Raw genomic sequence first — 22,180 nt, 5'->3', positions numbered from 1 at the left:
CGAAGTGCCAAAGAGAAATTCAGCGGGGTTCGAGGCTGCACGCCAGTGCGTCCCCTCGGGTCTAGGTAAGGTGGCATCGGGAATTCAAAAATGACCTCGGTGGATCAGTCTAGCGGCTCACAGAAGGAAGAAACAACGTACTCACCAGCTGCCTTCCGGGGTTCTCCCTCCTCTGTCAGCGCCCCATGTATTTCCCTTTCAGAACCTCAGAGAGGGAAATGTTGACCTGCGCGAACAGCTCCCCTTCCACCGAGTTTGCAGAGTCCGAGGAAGCCTAAGGTAAGCTTCCAGACACTTGGAATGAGGCATGGACAAAGCAGACGCAATGTTATATTTTGATTAAAAAAATGTGCATCTGGACAGCTAAATTACAAGTTAGGATTTAATGCAAGTGTAATGGGAACACCAGCTGTCCCTTAATTGGAGCCCCGCAATAATAAACGCGTGCTTTTATTTAATTTTACCAGGACAATTGTAGTTGATAACACGCGCATATGCAGGATCTTCAGTGACAAGCTCATAGCAATTCATGGGCTGCTTTCCTGCCACGAACTGCTTCACCCCGCCCGGTAGAGTTCTACGTGTTCTGCAGAAAGTGCAGAAACATCACAGGAGATAGTTAAGCTGCAGTTGGTTGAGGAGTGGAGTGAATTCTCAGGCTAATTATACTTTTTAATTCTGTCCGACTGATTCAAATAGAATTCTCCTGCTAATTTTAGGCAAGAAATCAATCTCTGTTTGTTAACTGTGAGATAATAGGAGCAGGATCACAATGGTTGGGAGAACACTGGGACAAACTGCCCTTTAAATAATTGAGAACACCCTCCACCCCCATGGTGTTTGGCACGCCTTCTGAAAGTCATCAGGACAATGTGCAGGGACAGTTTCTGGCACTTTTGTAATAATGCCCACAACTCCAGCATAAGTCAAAAAGAAGGCAGGCGTTTCTACTTACTGGGAAAAAAAGAGACTAATGCCTAACTGCTGCTCCCCACCTCCTTCCAAACTTGCCAGATTACCTGCACTACTCTAGAAGTCAAATTTGGCTGGCATATAGGAAGTGGCTTTGGCAGTCCAGGAACTACCATGGCTGAAAATAGGAAGGTGGTGGCTACCGCCATAGGCCGGGTAGAAGGGCAAGGCTGAATTATATAACTTTATACCGGGTGATCGAACAAATGAGGAACTGTTATCACAGAGCGTCAACAAAGGAGTCTTTATACTACACATAACTTGGGTCAACACTAGTTCTCTTACCTCTGTCCACTATTGCAAGCCATGCTCTCCTGAGGGGCACTCCAGGTGTCTCTGATCCCACCCCAACTGGCTCAACTTTATTACAATTGCATTGCTGGAAAAAATTGTTTTATCGTAAAGTTAAGGTCCCAAATAGGTCAATTTCTAATTCTTGGGATGGCATAGCTTCAACATGGACTCTAGCTTGAAATTTCTGAACAGTGAAAATTGCAAATGAGACTTTATTTTAGTATCTCTTCCACATTGGGTAGGGGGAGAGCAACTTTATAAACAAATTTTAGCCTGGTAAACTGCCCTCCTTTCGTCTGGGGTGGCATGACCTCCACAAATGAAGCTGGGCAAATTTTCATGCCACCAAGTCACTAGAGAGTGTTTTCAAAGGCAGTAGGAAATTGCTGTCGCCTCCCTATGGCATTTTAAAAGGGCCCATTTGCTCTCTGGGGTGGACTCACCTTGGAATTACTTTCCACTTTAGTAGAGTGGTTAGAGGTAGCCAACATTTTCTCCTCTTTTCTTCTCCTTAGGCGTGATTGGGGACACGACCCAGGAACAATCAAGTTGTATACTTACTGATGCACTAGATGAGCTCTTAAAATAATGTATATACATTATCGTCCCCGAATACTTACCCTTGCTCCCCCTCTGCATTTTGGAAGGAGTCTCAGAACTACTACCCCTGATGGATCTTCAAAAGCCAGTGCCTCACAACACTTGGATTTCAATTTTCAGTCCGGTCCCTCTCCCTCAGCGAGTCAACAAGAGATGTGTAAGCAAACATTTAAACACACTTGGTGAACGTGTGCCCCTGCTGCCGCACATACAAATGGAAGACTAAGGAAGGCTGGATATAGGGATGTAATGCCCTCTCAGGCAGCGTGTTCTTCCAGTACATTTAATTGATTTTGATGGACACAGGGAAGAATTCTAAATGTTTTGTAATGGCTCTGTAACAGAAGGTTTATTGTAATCCACAACCAAGCAAATGCATAGGTAAAGAGTTAAACTCTCTCCTTATCAGTGCATCATGAATTGGAGGGGGTTTTGAACTCGCAGTACATCCCATCAGAGTCATCTTCGTACTCTAAGACACAGAACCCATCTGCTATAGCCAGTGTGTACTCTTGTGTGGTGGGGGTCATGCCACATATGCACAAAAGGTGAAGGATCCCCCTCCTCTTTTCAACCTGTGCAATTACTCTCACCAGCCTAGTATTATGAGCAAATAGTACTATTTGTGCTGCTGTGTTCTGGAGATGGCACCGCAGGGGGCGGCCCCAAGGCAGCATTTACGGTTATTCGGTTCAGAAGCCTCTGGCCCTGCAAGGGAGACTGAAGTGTTACAGACACTGATTACTCATCCATTTCAGAAAAGTTTTTTATTCTCAATTAGTAATTGGTGGGTTGGGGTTCACATAAAGATTCCAGCTATATAAACAAAAAAATAAGAGTAGAATCTGATTGTTGAAAAGGTTTAGACAATTCAATAAAGGTTGATTTCCAAGGTACTCCCTTTGTAAAATGATGTAGTCGGTATTAATTGTATTAGATAAGACAAGGCAATGCAGTAACTATTTGGGTGCTGAAATAATTGCAAACGTAGATAATAAATCAATAATTGTCAGGTTGCAAAGACAATTTCTGAAAGTCAGAGTTTTCTATCACTTGGAAAAAAAATTTGGAAATATCTACATGTGTTGTAATAAATACAGAAGACAGGAAAGCTATTACAGAATCACGTCCTCCAAAACACAAATTTATAAAGGCAATTGTTTCCCCACACACACCTTTGAAGAATATGTTATGCCATTTAATCTTGAGTAGTAAGAGTATGGTATATTTCATAAAATTATCCTGAAGAGGAAATGTAGTAAGAATGAAGTACAAATAATACAGTAAGATTAATAAAAAGTAGAATGATATAAGAAAGAAAAACATGGCCTATTATCATTCAGGAAAATGATAATTATAGTAGCAACCATTTATTGTACATATATACCATGTCAGATAATGTAATAAGCATTTTTCAGAAGTTAACTCATTTAACTCTCACAACAGTCTCTATGAGGTTAGCGATATTATGGCCCCATGTAAAGAACACGAAGTGATTGTTGTCAAAAGTAACAAGCTATGAAGTGACAGAACCAGGACTCAATCAATTCAATTCAATTCTAATCAGTTGGCTCTGAAGATGGGCCCAAATGTATTGGAACTCAGACACTTGCTCCTTCTAGTATATCCCATGGCCTCCCATGGGTATGCGCATTTAAACCAAAATGTTACCAATACGATAAAGAAATGTATCAAAATAACTTTAGACCTTGATCAATAATGTTTATCCCAGAAATGTAAAGATAATTTTAGCCAAAAGTACCAAATATTATTGAAAAATATATGATCATTCTAGCAAATGCCAAAAAGGCATCTCATAAACTCTAAATCCTTTCTAGGGTCAACATTTTTCAAATACAGGGGAGGGAAGAGCACAAGGAACTATGGTGATGGTGCACAGGTAATTGGTGGTGGGAATTTTACAGGGACCTACACCTGAGAGGAGATACCATACAAAAAGGAAAATGATGTAAAATATATATACAATAAAAAAATATAAAATACTGAACTACCTATGACACATTATAAAGATTGCATGTTCAAGAAACAAGGAAATAATCTCCTACCCATTGGGAAAATAAAGTCATTTTCTGTAAAAACTGGGTCAAAATAAGAGAGATTATACTCATTCATTAGTTTAGAGTTTCTGAGAAATTCTTCTTTTGATAAGGTTTGAAAATAAATTAGAAGTAAATATTGGAAAGGAAAAAAGTAAAGGTAAAGAATTTTTAAATAATATTAGTACCTACCTAGAAAAGTCACAAAATTAGCTCAAAGGGATTAGATATAACTAAAGAATTGAGCAAAGGCACAAAATATAGGATTAGTAGTCTTTGAAAACCAATAAAATATATATTAATAAGACAAAAGGAGAAAAAACAGCACATTTACAAGAAAGCAAAAACATTAACATATTTGGAAATAAGTCAGTATACACAAGTGTGAGGAAAGAAATAATATGAAAATTTAATAGCAGAAATAAAGAAAAATTTGAATAAACGTAAAATCATAATACATTTCTGAATGGGAAGACTAATTGTATGAGACTTCACAAGTTGATTTATAGATATCCACAATTCAAATGAAGACATATCTTATTTCAGAAGTGATAACACAATTTGTAGTGACAATTGTACATGATTATCTTAGGGAAACAGAACTCTAAAACATTTGATACTAAGTGCCAACAATAACAATTAACAAAACCTAATAGAGTACAGACTCTGGAATAATAGGCTCATTCAAGTTGCTTATAGCATTGCAAACTGGATCTAGAATCATAAAAATGTTCATAGTCCCACAATCTGAGATCCCAATCCTGGAAATTATTCTAACGCAATCATTCTAAGGAGAAAAAAAAAAAAAAACAATCTTATTTTGAACATCAGAAGCCTTAATACAACCTAAATGTCCAGCAATAGGGGAATAATTGAGCTCTTTATTATATATTAATGCAATGAAAGTATTTAAACGCTGCCAGAAAACTGTATGAGAAATAACATTAATAAAAGGTTACAAAGCAAAATTACTTTTCACTTTGCATTCATGAGTATTCATAAGGCTAATGTTCAGGAAAACCCAAAGATTTTTATGTAGGTTTTTTAAAAAAATTAATATTGGGGAAAGAATTGTGTTTATTTTATTATTTCAGCAACCTGTCTAATAAAACACTATTAAATTGGGGTAATAAATTTATCAATGAGAATTAGGTCTCTTCTAAAAATAAACTATTTCCATTTCTCTCACTATCTGCCATTTCTTTCTGCCCTCTTCCTGTATTTCCCAACATCTGATCTTTCATCATTTATGAATATTTGGCCCTTAATCTCTTTCTTCATTTCTGTCTATTCCATCGATCTCTTTTTTCCTCTTCTATCATCCTTTGCTCTACATTTTTTTTCTTATGCTCCTTAGCTCTTAGTTCTGGAATATTTAAAATATGGAACTGAAATGTTTATTCTATCTGTTGAAGGAACTATTGCTTTTGTTCATTTTGAAAGTGAATCAGTTGAATTCCTTATTTGTGAAGTTTTTTTTTTTTCAAAGAAAAACTTCATTGAGTTGTTTTTTTATTAATATTTTATTTTATATAATGCTTACATCATTTTTCATTTTTGCACAATGTATGCGTTTTCATTTTGGTTATATTCCCCGTACAATTGCACCCCCCCCCCTTATTTTGACCCTAGTCCTTCCTCTCCCCTTCCCTCCCCCACCCGGGAGTGTGTCTCTGGTTTATAGTTGCTTGTTGATTTTGATTTTTAGTTTGCAGCAATATGGATGGAGCTAGAAGGGATCATGCTCAGCAAAATAAGTCAGAAAGTAAAAGAAAAATACTGGATGGTCTCACTCATAGCAGGAATTTAGAAAACCTAAATAAGGGACCAGGAAAAAGAATCATTGAGTTGTTTTTTAATGATGCATGGTCAAGGCCAAACCAAATGCTTCTGCAAGACTCTAAACTATGTGAAGTGGAAAATACTCCATATCATATTTCCATTAGATTTATCATCACAAGAATAATGAACATACATATGAAACATTTATATCAGTATTTGTGGGAAAACTTTGCTATTCCAGTTTTCAAATATCGGACTTTTAGTGATCCTAAAACATATCCTAGCTATCATGCAACACATTGACAATAATTACAATCTCATTGTATTTTGCATTCATGATACTGTGAGGTAGTATCAGAGCTTCCTTAATCATGGAACTTGAGATGAAGTTCTATGATAATAAATGCAAACAAAGGTCAAGGAGCTAAAAAAAAACTATTGGTAGTTTAGTGACCTTAGGCAAATCATTTGATCCTTTTCAATTTCCTCTTAAATAAAATGCAGATAATTCTAGAACTTCACTTGTAGCATATGTTGTAGATTTTGAAAGTGCTAACAAACCATGCCTGGCACAGTAAATGCTGCATCAGTGAGAGGAGGTGAAGGGTACCGTAGTTTTGGGACACAGTGTGCCTATTGGCTTAGAAACAGGAGCTCAGAGGGAGTGTCAAGGACAAAAAGACAGACTTGCTTATAATCACACTGGAGGGCTAATTTGGCAAATGTAACTTTTACTATCACAAAATCGGACTAGTCAATCTTCAGCTGTTCCTTGTCAAACTTTCAGAGCAGTCACCAGGTTTAAACATTCTTCCTGGAAGAAGTCAAACTATCACTATTCACAGATGATATGATAACATACATAGAGAACCCCAAAAACTCCACAGAAAAACTAATTAAAGTAATCAATCAAGGGCCTCCCCAGTGGCACAGCGGTTGAGCGCTGGGTTGCGAAGCTGCCTGCACCCTCTGCAGTGCCAGTTCGATCCCCGGCCACCGGGGAGGGTCCCACATAGCATGCAGACCTCTCCTGCTGCCCACTGCTCCCCTCAGCAGTGTGCTTCGGTCCTTCTGCCTGTTCTGCTCTCTGCTCTGGCCCTGGTGAATTCTCTCACCCTCCCACGCTTCTGAATGTACCCAGTGCTTGTATAAATAAATAAATAAATCTTCATAAATAAATAAATAATCAATCAGTTTAGTAAAGTGGCAGGATACAAAATCAACACACAAAAATCAGTAGCCTTCCTATACATAAACAATAAATCTGAAGAAGAAACAAAAAAAAATCCCTTTTATTATTGAAACAAAAAAAAATCAAATACTTGGGAATAAACCTAACAAAAGAGGTAAAGGACCTATACAAAGAAAGCTATAAAACACTGTTAAAAGAAATAGAAGAAGACACAAAGAAATGGAAAGACATCCCTTGCTCATGGATTGGAAGAATTAACATTATCAAAATGTCCATCCTACCAAAAGCAATTTACAGATTCAATGCTATTCCAATAAAAATTTCAATGACATTCTTCAAAGAAATAGAACAAATACTGATGAAATTCATATGGAGCCACCAAAAACCCCAAATAGCCAAAGCTCTCCTGAAAAAAAAGGAAGGGAATGGAGGCATCACATGCCCAGATTTCAAACTATAATACAAAGCCATAATAATCCAACTGCATGGTATTGGAACAAGAACAGACACACGGACCAATGGAATTGAACAGAAAATCCAGAAATAAACCCACAGATTTACAGTTAACTAATCTTTGACAAAGGAGCAAAGAATATGCAATGGAGCAAAGAAAGTTTGTTCAATAAATAATGCTGGGAAAACTGGGTAACTACATGCAAAAGAATGAAGCTTAACTACTACCTCACACCATGCACAAAAATCAACTCAAAATGGATTAAAGAACTAGACATAAGACCTGAAAGCATAAAATATATAGAAGGAAATATAGGCGAAACACTACATGACATGCACCTCAAAGACATCTTTACAGACACATCACCCAAAGCAGTGATAGTGAAGGCAAAGATAAACAGCTGGCTCTAGACAAAATTAAAGAGCTTCTGTACAGCAAAAGAGACAATAACCAAAACAAAGAGAAACCCCACCGACTGGGAGAACATTTTTGCACACAACACTAACGATGAAGGACTGATCACAAAAATCTACGAAGAGCTGATGAGACTCAACAAAAACAAAGTAAATAATCCAGTCAAAAAATGGGCAGAAGAGCTAAAAAGAAACTTCACCAAAGAGGAAATGCAAATGGCCAAAGGCATATGAAAAAATGTTCAACATCACTTGTCATCAGGGAAATGCAAATCAAAACTACAATGAGATACCATTTTACACCAGTGAACATGGCACATATTAAAAAAACTAGCAACAACAAATATTGGCGAGGATGTGGAGACAAAGGAACTCTCCTGCACTGTTGGTGGGAGTGCAAGCTGGTCCAACCACCATGGAAAGCTGGGTGGAGATTCCTTAACCTAAGATAGAGCTTCCATATGATCCAGCAATTCCACTCCTAGGTATTTACCCAAAGGACACAGAAACATCAACTCAAAAGGGCACCTGCACCCCTATGTTTATAGCAGCACTATTTATAATAGCTAAGCTTTGGAAACAACCCAAATGCCCAAAAATAGAGGACTGGATCAAGAAGATGTGGTATATATATGCAATGGAATATTACTCAGCAATCAAAAAAGATAAACTCATGCAATTTGCAGCAACATGGATGGCGCTGGAAGGGATCATGCTCAGCGAAATAGGGCAGAAAGAAAAAGAAAAAATACCGGATGGTCTCACTCATAGCAGGAATCTAGAAAACCTAAATAAGGGACCAGGAAAAAGACTAATTATAATAAAGAAAAATCAAAATCAACAAGCAACTATAAACCAGGGACACACTACGGGGGGTGGGGGAAGAGGAGGGAGTAGGGTCAAAATAAGGGGGGTGGGAATTGTATGGCGAATATAACCAAAATGAAAATACATACATTGTGCAAAAATGAAAAATGATGGAAGAATGATATAAAAGAAAATAATTAAAAAATAAATCAATATTCTTCCCCTTTTTACAGTGGCTAAAGGAGAGCTTGAGAGGTAGTTCCTTGCCAACCTTGGGCAGTTGCACAGAAAGGAAGAAGGTGCTGTCAGCTCCAGACTAGCTTAGGCTCCTATTTGCAAGTTCAGAGAGCCAGAACGGTGGCTTCTCTGCCCTGCCATGTGGGGGGTGTGGCTGCAATATCCTGGATATGGCAGTGTGTGCCCCAACAACAAGTCTCCATTCATGGCTTTGCCTGGTCTGTTCACCGGTAGACTCCCTCTCCATTATGCAGGAAGGAGAGACTTGAACCCGAGTTACTGTTTGGCATAGAATAGGATTTAAGGTCACAGATCCTAAAGCCATATTGTCTCAGTTCACTTACTGGCAGTGTGACCTTGAGTAAGTTACTTACCCATTCTGTATCTCAGTTCTTTGTTTGAAAAGTGGGGATAATGGTAGTAACTACCTCATGAGATTTGTGGGGGAGAATTAAGTGACATAAGGTATTAAAGCACTTAGAATGCTGTTTACCAGATCATGAGTGTTGACTATTTTATATCCATATACAAATAGCCGATTTCTCAGCATCCCTTGCAAGCCAGAGAATTTTCTGGGTCCAGGAAGGATACATCCCAAATACAGATGAGGAGTTTTGTGCATTTTCTCTTTGATCCAAACTTAGGTGGGTCATAATAAAAGCTAAAAGACAGTGGGCTTGGCACTGAGGAGATTTTGCAAATGACCATAGAAACCAGATGGAGGCTAATCCTGAAAGTCTGTGTCATGTGGGGGGCACTTTCTTCCTCTCCAGGCTGCAATAAGACCTGAAATTTCCTGCCATCATGCCTAATGTCTTCAAAAAACCCCTCTCAAAATGAACAAATTGCCCAGGAAGAATAACACATTAACCTGTTAGCTGCAGGAACGCTTTAGCACAGATTACTTTTATCAGATGACTTAGCTTCTGGAAGCTGGACCCAGAAGCCAGCAGATGAAGATTCGCTAAATGGTGCAGGGAGGGAAGGAAGAGGGAAAGAGAATCTGGAAGCTGCCTGAGGGCTACTGAGGACAAAAGTCAGATAAAGCCAGGGTCTGCATGCACCCCTGGAGGGAGCGAACTCCCAGTAACTGCCTTCCCTACTTCCTTTATCCTGTTTTATTTTCCTTTCCTTTATGTGTACATACATCACTTATTGCAGGGCAGGAAAAGAATCAGTAGGTATCTATGGAGTGCCTGCTGAGTAGCTAAGTGCCTGTAGTGGACAGAAGTCTCCGATGGCTCCAAGAATGTGCTGTCTTAAACACAGAAGCTATGGCTCAATAAGTGCCGACTGGGAGGGGTTATATTCTGGAGTTTGAGCTGCTAAATAGGGCGAGACAATCCCTTGGGACTAGGAATATAACAGTAATAAGAAAATACTTTAGGGCCTCCCCGGTGGCGCAGCGGTTGAGCGCTGGGTTGCGAAGCTGCCCGCAGCCTCTGCAGCGCAGGTTCGATCCCCGGCCGCCGGGCGAGAGTCCCACATGGCGCGCAGACCTCTCCTGCCGCCCCGCTGCTCCCCTCAGCAGTGCATCATCAGTCTGGCTGCTCTGTTCCCTGCTCTGGCTCTGGTGAGTTCTCTCACCCTCCCGCGCTTCTGACTGTACCCAGTGCTTGTATAAATAAATAAATAAATAAATAAATAAATAAATAAATAAATAAATAAATAAATCTTTAAAAAAAAAAAAAGAAAGAAAGAAAATACTTTAAAAAAGCAAGTGGAATGTAGTGGGGGCCCTTGGGAATCAAGCAGGAGTAGATGGTCCAAGCAGAGGCAGAGCACATTCAAGAAACTACCGAGGCAAGAGTCATTCCAAGAATTAGGAGAAAGCTCAGTTTTCAAGAGAGAGGAAATTAAGAAAAGAACAGCTTTTTATTGCGTGCCCTCTGTGTCAGGCACTTTCACTGACCGTACCTGCTTTACTCCTTACAATAGGGCCAAAGGGATTTGTCATCTCTACTTCTTTGCTAAACGGAGAACTGATGAGAAAAGCTGGGCTGTCTGTAAGTGTCCTGGCTAAGTGGCTGGGCTTGAGTCTAGGCTGAGTGGGCTAGAGACTTGGCTCTGCCACTTAGTAGCTGAGTGGTCTTGGGCAAGTTACTTAGCCTCTCCGTTCCTGTTCCACTGCAGTAAAAATGAGGATAATCATGGTGTCTCTTTCATCCAAGTATCATAAGGCTTAACAGACTTCATGTTTACAAAGCACTTTGAACAGTGCCTGCCATACGTGGAGTGTTACATCAGGGTTTGTTCAACAAATAAAATAAACTTGCCCAAGGTCACACAGCTAGTACGAGAAAGAGGCACAATTCCTAACTCCTCCTGGGGGACCGAAATCTTCCTTCTTTTCAAGGACTTTGAGAGCCCCAGAGCCCCGAGATACTCTCCCTGACCGCTCCCTATCATGACTCACACTTAATTCTCAGTCACACATTAGTTGCACAATGATTTGAATTCTTTTCCTGCACATGATTTTGTTACCCAAACTGGCTTACACACCTTTTCTGAAGGAGATCACTTGCTTCTTTTCATCCTCTAATGTACCTAGCACTTGTGTGTGCTTTGAATTGAAATCCCACCCACGGCTCTAAACGCCTTACCGCGTTTTCAATGGGACAAGCATGATGCACGGTATATGGAGCCCTTACTTTCCACATCTGTCCACTCGTTGTCACGGTTTTGCTTTCATTCTAACCAGTGGTGGAAAGAAATGATATTATAGTCTCAAACGTATTCTGGAGGAAGTTTTAGCATACTATCCCACTACATGTTTTAATGATTCTTTCAGCTAGTATCATTATAAAGCATTTGCAGGAGCATAGTTAATATGAGACAGAGACAGAGAAGTAATATGGTCCTACCAAAGTTCCCGCAGATACATAATTTTCTATGTTATCCCTTTCCAAGCATATGGCATTGAGTCATAAGAAATAATAGCAATGGAAAATGGCCAAATGCACACTGGTGTACTTGAGCTAAGTACAAAAGGAGATATGGAGTTATTTTTAAGATACAATCAATTTCTAAAGTGCTTTCTGAGCCTTAAATATACTGTACAGTCATATCTCTAAAGAGAAAGAGAAATGTACCTAAGTTCTAAAAACACTTGCTGAGACAGTAAATGAATATGCTTGATTTCCCTGATCAGAGACCTTCATTCCAATTTGATACAAGCCATAAATGAAATGACTTGGCTGATTATAAGTCAGTCCCCCATGAACATTTGTTTACATCTGAAAACCACTACACATAATCGCTGTCTCTGCTCAGGGGAGGCCCAGTTGGGATTACAAGAAGTGTTGCAAGGTTCTCCTGAGGTGTGATCACCAGTGACGGCATGAACCTGGCACTGCATGTCCGCACTCTGTCTGCCTTGCCAGTTGGATGCTTCAGTCTCCCTCCTTCACACAACTGAAATTAGCCCAAAAGACAGCAGAAGCTTTGGAAAGAGAACATGGAGCTGTGAGTAACATTCAGACCTGGTGGGCCTCCCTGATGGCGCAGGGGTTAAGTCTCAGCATTATCAAGCTATCGCCAGCCACTGTGGCATGAGTTTGATCCCTGGCCAGGGAGCTACCCACATGGCGCGGCAGACCTCTCCTGTCTCGCCCGCTGCTCCCCTCAGCAGTGTGTTTCAGTCAGTCTGCCCGTTCTGCTCCCCACTCTGTCTCTGGTGACTCCTCTCACCCCCACACCTCTGGCCTACACCCTATTTCTTCTATGCAAAAAAAAAAGCCAAACAAACAAACATTCAGACCTGGCAGGGACCCCAAGTTCACTTTGCTAAAGTCAGTGATAGTACATTTTCACTGTGGGAAAAGGCAATGTTGAAGATAAGTCAGGATCAAGGATATACCATGTTTTTTCTCTAGAAAATGATAGTTGGCAATTTACCATTAAAGGTAAAAGCAATATAGATTTGGTATTTTTTTCAAAAAGAAATGTATTGAGGTATGATTGACATTAAAAACTGTACATGTTTAATGTATCCAAGTAAGTGATTTTCGGGATAAGTATATATTCATAAAATCATCACCACTATCAAGACCATATACATCACTTCTCAAAGTTTCCTCTTTATTATCATTATTACTACTACTTTATTTTGTTGTTGGGTGGTAAGAGCATTTAACATAAGACCTGCCCTCTCAGAAATTTTAAGTCTACACTATTATTACCTATAGACACTATGTTGTATGGCTGATTTCCAGACCTTACTTATCTTGAATAACTGAAACTCTGGACTCTGCTGCTGTTACCTCCCCTTTGCATCTCCCCCTAGCTCTTGGCAACCACTACTCTACTTTCTGCTTCTATGAATTTGACTATTTTGGATTCCTAATAGAAATGGTATCAGGTAGTATTTGTCTTTCTGTGTCTGGCTTATTTCATTGAGCATATTGTCCTTCATGTCTTTTCACAGTACTACACACAGAAAGGTCATCTTTTTAAGGGCTGAATAATATTCCATTGCATGTATATGCCACATTTAGGTTGTTTCCATAACTAGGCTTTGATGAGTAATGTGGTGCTTATCAGGAGGTGGTAGATAATCTATATGAGATACCAATTTCATTTCCTTAAAAAATGTACTCAGGAATGGGATTGGTGGATCATACAATAGCTGTATTTTTAATTTTCTGAGAAACCTCCTTACTGTTTTCCTCCTTACTGTGGCTGTACATTGCCATCAGGAGTATATAAGGGTTCCATTTTCTCCACATGCTCAACACTTGTTATATTTTGTTGTTGTTTTTAATAATGTCACATCCTGAAAGGTGGAGGTTTTTATTTGCAGTTCCCTGACAATTAGTGATGTTGACCACTTTTTTATATACCTGTTGGCTGTTTGGAAATCTTCTTTAGAGAAGTGTCTATTCAGATTCTCTGCTCATTTTTAAATTGTAATATTAGGTTTATTTGTTATTAAATTGTTTGAATCCCATATACAGAACCATTTATCAGATACATGGTCATTCCAGAGGTTGCTTTCATTTTGTTGATTGTTTCCTTTGTTTTTAGAAGCTTTTTTGATGACATCATATTTCTTTATTTTGTATTTTGCTTTTGGAGTCATATAAAAAAATTATTTCCAAGACCAGTGTCAAGGAGCTTTTTCTCCTCTATGTTTTCTTCAAGGAGTTTTATGACTTTAGGCCTAATTTTTAAGCCTTTAATACATTTTGAGTTGATGTTAATATTTAAGAGTCTCAGTTCATTCTTTTGCATGTGAATATCTAGTTTTACCAACAATATTTGTTAAAAAGATTTTCCCTGTCGTGTGTTTTCAATCCTTTTTTTTTTTTTTTAAATCAGGCGACCATATATGTTACATTTATTTCTTGACTCTCTTTTCTGTTTTGTTATGCTCTTAATGCCTGAGCCAGACAATTTTGATTACTACAGCTTTTCAGTAAAGTTTGATATCAGGCAGTGCAATGACTCCAGCTTTATTTTTCTTTCTCAAGGGTTTTTTTCTTTTGCCTATTTGGGGTCTTTTGTGGTTTCACACAAATTTGGGGATTGTTTTTATATTTCTGTGAAAATATCATTGGAATTTTGATAAAGATTGCATTGAATCTATAGAAAACTATGAGTAATATGAACATTTTAGTAATGTTGATTTTTCTGATCCATGACTACAGGATATCTTTCCATTTACTTGTGTCTTCTCAATTTTTTTCATCACCTCCTTGGTAACATGTTTTCCTAAGTATTTTAGTGTTTTATACTATTTATTTTTCAGATAATTCATTTTTAGTGTGTGGAAATACAACTGATTTTTGTATGTATCCTGCAACTTTATTGAATTTGCTTATTCTAATCTTTGTCTTTGTCTTTCTTTTTCTCTTTATGAGTCTTTAGGACTTCCTATATATAAAGTAATATCATCTGCAGAGACAATGTCATTTCTTCCTTTCCAATTTGGATGCCTTTTATTTCTTTTTCTTGTACAATTGCTCTGGCTAAGACTTCCAGTACTGTGTTGAACAAAGCACCAAGAGTGGGCATCCTTATCTTTTCCTGATCTTAGAAAAACAAGTTTTTGGCTTTACACTATTGAGGATGACGCAAGCTGCGGTCTTGTCATGTCACCTTTATTGCATTGAGGTACATTTTTTCAGCATCTAAATTTTGAGAGATTTCCTTTTTTTAAATCATGAAAGGGTAGTGCCTTTTCTGTAACTATGGAGATGGTTGTATGATTTTTATCTTTCATTCTGCCAATGCAGCATATCACAGTGATTGATTTGCCAATGTGAACTCTTCTCAAATCCCACAAATTAATTTCACTTGATCATGCTATATGATCCTTTCAATGTACTGTTGAATTTGGTTTGCTAGTACTCTGATGATGATTTTTTGCATCTATATTCATTAAGGACATTGGCGTATGGATATGGGTCTTTGTTGCAAATATGATTTAGATGTTCAAATAAAGTGATGAGCTAATTATTCCTTTCTGAAATTCTCTATACCTATGTTGTTTTTGTCTGACTTTGCTATCCAGGTAATTCTGGCCTCATAGAGTGAGTTTGTAAGCATGCCTTTCTCTTCAATTTTTTGGAACCGTCTGTGAACAAGTGGTATTAATTCTTTAATTATTACTTTATTACTTTATTAATTTATTAATTCTTTAAATGTTTGGTAAAAATCACCAGTGAAGCCATCTGTTCCTGGGCTTTTCTTTCTTGGAAGTTTTTGATTACTCATTCAATCTCCTTACTCGTTATATTATTGGTTTATTTAGATTTTTTATTTCTTCTTTACTCAGTCTTGGTAGATTGCATGTTTCTAGGACTTTATCCATTTTTGTAGGTTGCCAATTTAATGGCATATAATTGTTTATAGTAGTCTCTTATGAGTCTTTGCATTTCTGTGGTATAAGTCATTCATTTATAATTTTGTTTATTTGAATCTTTTTTTGTTAGGCTAGCTAACGGTTTCTCAGTTTTATTTTATTTTAACAAAAGCAACTTAGTTTCATTGATTTCTTCTATTGTTTTCCTACTTTCTATTTCATTTATTTCTACTTTGATCTTTACTATTTCCTTCCTTCTGCTAACTTTGCATTTATTTTGTTTTTCTTTTCCTCGTTACTTGAGGTGTAAAATTAGTTTGTTTATTTGAGATCTTTTTTCTTAACACAGGCATTGATCATAAACATGCCTCTCAGATCTGCTTTTGTTGCATCCTGTAAGTTTTGGCAATATGTGTTGCTTTTTTGTTTCTCTTGTGATATATTTTTTTAATCTCCCTTTCATTTCTTCTTTCACCCTTTTATTGTTGAGTATTGTGTTGGTTAATTTCCACATGTTTATGAATCTAATTTTTTTGGACAACAAAAGTTTTGCATTTAAACAATTACAGAAGATAACCATCTAACTACTTCTTCATTTTATTAACAGATTTGAATTTGAAATAGACAAGTATGGCCTGTGTCAAAAAGATCAGAAGCAACAAGTGTTGACAAGGGTTCTAGAAAAAAGAACCCTGGTTCACTGTTGGTGGGAATGAAAATTGGTGCAGCTTCTATGTAAAATGGTATAGAGGTTCCTCAAACAGTTAAAAATCAATCAATATATGATCCAGCTTTTCCAAGTACCTAAATGAAGAACATAAAAACACTGATTCAAAGGGATATATACACACTTATGTTCACTGCAGCACTATTTACAATAACTAAGTTATGGTAACAACCTAAGTGCCCAAAGACAGAGGAATGCATTAGGAAAATATGCTATATACACAATTGAATACTATGCAACTATAGAAAAAATTAAATATTGTCATTTGCAACAACATGGATGGAACTTGAGAAGATTATGTTAAGTGAAGTCAGAAGAAAAAGATAAATACTGGATGATTTCACTCATATGTGAAATGTAAAGAAACAAAGCAAAGGAATGGACAAAACAAAACCAAAACAAATTCTTGGATTTTGACTGTAGAACTGATGGCTTGTGGGGAGGTGTTAAGGGTGGGGAGGGCCAATGGATGTGGTGGAAAGTTATTGATGGTAGACATGATGTGGTAACGTACATCTAAAGTGGTGTGAACCTGTACTCCTAAAATATAGACAGTGTTGTAAACCAATGTTACTGCAATAAAATAATTAAATTTAAAACATTAAGAAATAAAACTTGTTTAATATCTGTAAATTGGGCATATATTAATATACCCCTCAAAGGGTACATGCAAGGATGAAGTGAGTTTACAACTGTTCTAAAACAGTATAAGCAAATAAGAAACCTTGTACATGTTTACCATATAATAAAAACCAATAAAACTCTTCAACATTATCATAATCTTCTTTCATTTTGTGCAGCTCATATTCCTTTTCAAATGATAGCATGTAAGCAGGGATTTTTTGGTATGACATTTCTTTCATTGGCTAGCTGTGTAATATAGATGCATGGCACATTCATTTTCTTATTTAACACACACACTTTTACTTTCTAATTGTAATGTGACCTAAAAGAAGTGAAACTTTGGTTTGAAAATCTGTATCATTCCCTCAAAACTAACAACATACTGCATTCTTACATAAATCATCCATCAACTCATTCCCACTCATACATACATCTTCTCTCTAAACTGGATGTAAGCCTGTTTCACAAGTATGCTTTGAATGTTCAAAGAAAGAGGTGTGTTAATTATCCCTTACCCTTGCCTTTTTTATTAGCAAGTAATGATAAAAATGGATTACCAAATTGGTTCTGTTGTTCTTATTCTTAATGTTCAAGCCTTGTGAAATAAAACCCTCTGATTAAGCCTTAATAAAGGAGCCCCTTGAACTTGGTCATGTAAGTAACTCCAGTAACATTTTCAGAAGGTGGCATGGTTGGGACTGAATTATTTAGATTAGTTGGGGGGAGAAAAGAAGGTTCCTTTCCCTTTATGTGATAAAACTGCTCCTTGGTTTTACTGGCCCAGGAGTAGACTCCTCTTTACACCTCAATGAGGGTAACATGCACCCTAATTTACCTAATTTCCCAATTATGGATATGTAGGAATATAACCCTTTACCAATTGGAAGACTTCATTCTTACAGCCAGACCATCATCCCTGGTGACAGCTTTCTTAGAAAGAGACTCATGATGGGCCTCCCTGCTGGCACAAGGGGTTAAGACGCAACCTATGAAGCTATCCACAGCCACTGCAACACGAGTTCCATCCCTGGCCAGGGAGCTACCCACATGGCGCGGCAGACCTCTCCTGTCTCGTCTGCTGCTCCCCTCAGCAGTGTCAGTCTGCCTGTTCTGCTCCCCACTCTGTCTCTGATAAATCCTCTCACCCCCAACACCTCTGGCCTGTACCCCAGTTCTTGCATACATAAATAAATAAATCTTTTTTTTTAAAAAAAAGAAAGAAATAGACTTGTGAAGACTCAAATTTCAGGCTATCGTGGGTGGTTCTGGCTGAGTAGAATGAGGCGGAGGAGAGGCTAAAGGACAGGCAGCTAGCCCTCCAGCCATTCTCTCTAACAGCTCATGTTCCACAGGAGAATGTAATTTTGTTTCTCTGAAGTTCTTCAAGTAAATGTTTCAGGAATCCTTGAGCATTTACAGTGGCGAGGCTGACCTGTTGTTATTCTGCCGAAGGCAGCACTGAAGGCCTTGACGGCAGTGGCAGGGAGGTTAAATCCTGCATCCCACACAAATGTTAGGCACCTCCTTTTTACTCCATTTTTTTTTTTCCCAGCAATACTGTCACTTGCTCTTTGGATGGTTAATAATTTTTAAACTTATTTAATCAAAAGTGGTCATCCTCCCTTTTGTGGCCCCACCCTATACTGGACAAAATTCAACTCCTTCACTTTCCACCCTGGCCGGCAATGCACTGTGACCTCTCTGCCCCCCGCCACAAGGCTGTGATGCTTTCATAACAAAGACTATGTCTTGCCGTATCAATATCTCTTTGCATGTAGTGGGCATTCAGGAATTATGAATAAATGAATGAAGGACACAACAAATGAAAGAAGAAATAATAATGAAACAGTTTGGACTAGATATCTTTTGTTAGCCTCCAACTACAGGCTGAATGAATACTTCCCCCTCCCCCACCATTGAAACCAAATTTTGTATAGGTTTAAGAATATATAATATCGTGATTTAGAACAACATTGGAAATTACAGGTGAGTGGGTTAAATTGCTTTTATTTCACAAGCTGCCTTCCCTCCTACCCACAATTTTTCTTTCTATCTTTGTCTCCTTCATTCTATGAGCTAAGATCTGCTTTCATATTTTCTAAGGCAAAGAGAAAATTTTGACATTTACACTTCTCTACCAGCCTATGTCACTGTTTATTCTAAACACACACACACACACACACACACACACACCCCAAACTAGCTCCTTAAAAGCAGCCCATGTGTGGTATAGTATTTCCTTGGGAAATGCAGAAATGCATCTCTTTTTATTGTAATTGGAAGCCTTTTCCCCAGAAGCACAAAAAAAAACGACGTGTCACAACAAACAGACCACAGTTACCAAATCCCTTCACTTCCATAACCACTGATGCCTGCAGTCAATCTACCTGAATGTTTCTAAGCAACTTCAACCTCTTTCCTCCTGCCTCTTAGGCAGTGTAGGCTTCCTCAGATTCCATCCACAATTGCAACTTCTGCTATTGGCTTGAAGGTTCAAGATGCCCCAGTGACATTAAGAGGAAGTGTGCCTGTACTACTGTTTAGTGCTATAGTACTGTCTGGAACTTTTCATCTTACGTAAGGTTTAGTCCTATAGTACTCTCTGGAACTTTACATCTTACATTAGACTAGAGGAAAAAACAACTTTAAAAAATGGAGTATAATTAAGCAGTGCATTTATTGATTTTTTTCTTTTGTATTTCTGGTATTATGTGAAATTTAAAAGATTCAAAAACTGAGGTACAAATGTAACACCTCATAATGCAGGTGAATATTTTATGAGAGAATGTATGCAGAGAAGGGGAGAAATATGGAAATACAGAAGGACTGTTGGTTTCCCTTAATTCTATCTCTGTGAAATAATTCCTTTAATGGAACTAGAAAGACAGGCCAAAGAAGACAGTATGAGAAAAGGCAGTGGAATTTAAATCAATGGTTCATAAAATATGAAATGAATGACTAAGACTAAGATCAACGCCTAAAAGGAAAAGAGCAGTTCAGCCTTGGCTATAAAAGTTAAAAGTCAAAACATACATTAAGGGCAGCCCTTTCCGGCCAGCACCAGAAAGGGCTTTTTGCCTCTTAAGGAAATACGCCCCAGCAACACAGTGGACATTTCTAAAGTAGTACTGTGTACTCCTTTAGTGCATAATGGCCCAAGAATTGAACTCTCTGATTATCCCATTGCATATGCAATGGAAAAACCCAAAGTGGGCACCCCTAGGTTTGTAGCTTCCAGGAACCCAAACCAAGGTCAATTTCCAGATGTTTGCCCTTTCCAGACCAAGCATCCCAAGGAGAGGCAGCAGGGGCTCTTCACAAGAATATGAAAATCTGGTGATCCTCTAGAAAGGCAATGAAGGTTCCTCTCTTTCTCTTAAACCACCTCCTCCTGTGCTGGGTACTGTGTGCGAGTGGGCCGCATGCCCTGCCACCAGGTGTTGGCTGCCTTTCAGTGGCAAAGAGGAAAAAGACCCCAGAACTGTGACTACTCCTTAATACTCCTGATTACGTGTTCTCCTGAATCCCATTATGAATTTCTCAGCATGCTTCTGTTCCTGAATCTTTGCTGAAAGTCTTGTTTAACACCAAGACCACCCAGAATTATAAAGATGTTGGATGTTACCTATTACACTTGTTTCTCAGTCCTGAACTAAGCCACTGTTCCTATCAGCTCAGCATAACCCATAGGTGTTTTATATACACACAACACATAAACATATATGTATACACATATATTGCACACACAAGATTTGGAGTATGCTACTTTACCTTTGAGATTCCTCAGTCCAATAATAGAGGCATTTCTCTCCATTAAAATGTTTCGTACATCAGCAGGGCATTCACTTCATTCTACTTTGATCCTAAAGTAATGCCTGCTAAGGGGACTGAGGAAGTCAAGTACAGGTAGGGCTTCAAAATAAGTGACACTTGCTGAGCGGTAGAAGGTTTTGTTTTCCAGAAGCTATGCTTAGTGAAAGTAAAGTTATATTTAAATCCTCAGAGAGCAGTCTGGTCTTCTAACCTGTATGACTATTGCCTGTCTACAAAAGCAATGAGACTGGGTGGAAGGGGTTAAGCACAGGCACTATGAATCTAGCCGCAGGCTCTGCAGCATGAGTTCAATCCCCGGCCGGCCAGTGAGCTACCCACATGGCACAGCAGACCTCTCCTCTCTCACCTGCTGCTCCCCTCAGCAGTGTTATTTCAGTCAGTCTGCCTGTTCTGCTCCCCACTCTGCCTCTGGTGAATCCTCTCACCCTCTGCACCTCTGGCCTATACCCAGTTCTTGTATGCATAAAAAAATAAATCTTTTTTTTTTTTAAAGCAATGAGACTACTTCGTTTCAATAAAACTGTCAACATTTAAAACATCCAGGTGATTTGTCTCTCAATAGTACTTTCTTCACTGCTACTACATTTGGCAGCTCCTCTTGGGGAAAGGCCTTCAGAGCCAGGATCTGAGTCATATAAGAAAAGCACACTCATTCTTTCAGATCCACACCTAGTCATTGAACAAAAACAGCATTAACCAGTTTGATCCACCCCCCCATTGCTCATCAGCTCATCAGACTTGGTCCTCAGAAACTGTATTTTCTTTTCAAAAACTAAATCCACTCTCAAGAGACCAAGTTTTACACCACTCACAGTCATAAGGATAGGTTATGAAGACCATTCCCAAGGAGGAGGGTCAAATTTTGGGAGCACTTGAATCCCCTTGGAATTAGTATATGGCATTAAGAAGGATAACACTTATGTCTATGTTTAAAATAAGTAAGAAAACTTAATTTAAAATGGATTTTAAAAATCCAGTCTTTCTCATTTCTGAAAATAAAAAAAAAAGGTATTAAAAACACTGACTTCAAAGAACCATTGTGATAGGTAAATGGAATATAAGGATCTGTCTTATGGACCCACAATGGTACATTCAAGAGTAAGATGTATGTGTGTGTAGATAGGTAAGCATTGGTATTTACTCACATCTAAACAATATATAAAATTGATGTTATTGTTGTCCTGTTTTTTATCTACAAGAGAAACACGAGGAAGAGTTGAAGTACTGGAAATGAAAGGAATGAACAGTTGAGCTTAGACGGATTAAAAGAGAAGAAAGGTGAGCACAGATTTAAAAGTAGAATAGGGTGGCTTGAATTTTACTAATGATTCATTTTTTCCTATCTTAATGCCAAATGATGCTATTTAAAAAAGGTTAAAACC

The 22,180-nt window shown here is 38.2% G+C and overlaps 1 protein-coding gene across 1 annotated transcript in view; it reads right to left on the bottom strand.

The window, feature by feature from the left end:
• MBNL3 (muscleblind like splicing regulator 3) overlaps positions 1-540 on the bottom strand; it is a 100,424-nt gene extending 99,884 nt beyond the window's left edge. The window contains exon 1 of the mRNA XM_054695554.1: positions 146-540. The gene's annotated coding sequence lies outside the window, so the exon portion shown is untranslated. The remainder of the gene's footprint in view (positions 1-145) is intronic.
• Between the last annotated feature and the right edge of the window lie 21,640 nt (positions 541-22,180).

This window comes from Talpa occidentalis, unplaced genomic scaffold (genome assembly GCF_014898055.3).
Source record: "Talpa occidentalis isolate TD23 unplaced genomic scaffold, MPIMG_talOcc4v2.1 talOcc4.15, whole genome shotgun sequence".
Classification (NCBI taxonomy): Eukaryota; Metazoa; Chordata; class Mammalia; order Eulipotyphla; family Talpidae; genus Talpa; species Talpa occidentalis.
The sequence above is the reverse complement of the archived record's forward strand: the minus strand, read 5'-3'. Positions and strand labels throughout refer to the sequence as shown.